This window comes from Momordica charantia (genome assembly GCF_013281855.1).
Source record: "Momordica charantia cultivar OHB3-1 chromosome 11 unlocalized genomic scaffold, Mcharantia_2.0 BLBB01000011.1, whole genome shotgun sequence".
Lineage (NCBI taxonomy): Eukaryota > Viridiplantae > Streptophyta > Magnoliopsida > Cucurbitales > Cucurbitaceae > Momordica > Momordica charantia.
This window is the reverse complement of record NW_028275159.1, coordinates 21349849-21351971: the sequence shown is the minus strand read 5'-3', so window position 1 is coordinate 21351971 and position 2123 is coordinate 21349849.

Below are 2123 nucleotides of genomic sequence, written 5' to 3'. Positions count from 1 at the left end.
CGTTAAAAGGCTAAAACCCTAAGTCCGTAGCTGTTCTTCATATCGCACCTCGTACCCTTAAGTTCAAAGGCTTGATCATTTTGAACTTTTCACATCGCCCCTTTACCTTGAAGGTTTGAATGTTAAGTTCGTCAGTGGTTTTGGCATCGCACCTCGTACCCTTAGGTTTTGGAGGATTGGATTTTAACCGACTGCTGGAATGTGACCGTGCGGGAGTCCGTGGCCCCATTTAATTTCTGGTCGAACTCGGAATCATGAAATTAAATCGTCACATTTTCGATTGAAACAGTTTTTACAGATCCATTGAGAACCATTTCGGCATTTCAAGGATAATAACGCTTCAGGTGCTCCGCGTTCCATGGGTGCGCGATGACGTCTCCTTTCAGATCGGCCAACATGTACGTCCCAGGTCGGACTATTCCCTTGACTTCAAACGGCCCCTCCCATGTCGGGTCAAAGGCACCCACATGGGTTTGGACCCTCCTTAAGACCAGATGTCCGACCTGGAAGGTCCGAGGTTGAACGCAGGCGTTGTAATGTCTGGCCATTCTGCCCTGATATTCCGCCAGGCGCAGCTGGGCCAATGCTCTTCTTTCTTCCAACAAGTCGAGGTTGAAGAGCAGCTCTTCCTCGTTTGCTGTAGGCTCGTAATGCTCTACTCTGTCAGATGGCATGTCGATCTCAACCGGGACTACAGCTTCGGAGCCGAAGGCCAGGGAGAACGGGGTCTCACCCGTCGATTCTTTTTGGGTGGTCCGGTATGACCATAGAACCTCTGGTAGCTCCTCGGCCCACCTGCCTTTCTTGGAGTCCAGTCTAAGTTTGATGCCTCGCTTGATGATCTTGTTCACTGCCTCCACCTGCCCATTTGCTTGCGGATGTGCAGGGGACGAGCTAAGGTGACTTATGCCAAGCTTGCTGCAAAAGTGTTTGAACTTGGCGTTGTCAAACTGCTTCCCATTGTCTGTCACAATGGCCTGCGGTATACCAAAGCGACATATGATATTTGTCCATACGAAGGACGTGACTCTGGATTCCGTTATGTGGGAGAGCGCCTCGGCCTCGGCCCACTTTGTGAAGTAATCCACAGCAACCACAGCGAACTTGGTCTGGCCTTTGCCCAAAGGGAAAGGACCAATGATATCTACCCCCCACTGCGCGAATGGCCACGGGGCCGAGATGGGGGTGAGCAGCTCGGGAGGTTGGTGGATTATGGTTCCGTAGCGTTGGCAATTGTCGCAAGTTCTAACGAACTTCTTGGCGTCCCGGCTGAGGGTCGGCCAATAGTATCCTTGTCGGATCACTTTGGCTGACAGCGACCGGGCGCCTGAGTGATTGCCGCACACTCCTTCGTGGATTTCTCTGAGGACATACAGGCCCTCTTCAGGGGTTAGGCATCTCAATAGAGGCAGAGAAAAGCCGCGTCGGTACAATGCTCTACCTCGGACCACGAACCGAGCTGCTCGCCTTGCCAACTTTCTGCGCTCCTTGGGGTCTTGTGGTGAATTGCCCCGAATGAAGTCCGCAATCGGGTCCATTCATGAGGACTCTGGAGCGTCGATCTCCATCAGATCTCGCTCTGAGATCGAGGGATTATCTAAGATCTCGACGGGGACCGACCTGGCCAGGTCGGTCTCGTACGCTGATGCTAACTTGGCCAAGGCGTCGGCATTAGAATTTTCTGCTCGGGGAACCCGGCTTACTTCGTAAGTTCGAAACTGGGCGAGGTACGATCTGACCTTGCCCAAATACTTCTCCATTCGGGAGTCTTTGGCTTGGTACTCTTCCTTGATCTGGCTCACAACCAGCTGGGAGTCGCTGAAGACCTTAACACAAGAGGCCCCCAATGCTCTGGCGATTCGTAGACCGGCAATAAATGCTTCATACTCAGCCTCGTTATTGGAAGTTCGGAAGCCGAACCGCAAGGCATACTCAAATCGCTCGCCTCCTGGTCCGAGCAAGAGGACCCGGCCCCGCACCCCTTCTCATTGGAGGATCCATCGACATAGATTGTCCACGGTAGGTCGGACTCGCTCAGCTCGGAAGGTGGTGTGAGCTCGGCTATGAAATCTGCCACTGCTTGCCCTTTCAACGCAGCTCTAGGTTCGAACTGGATGTCGTAT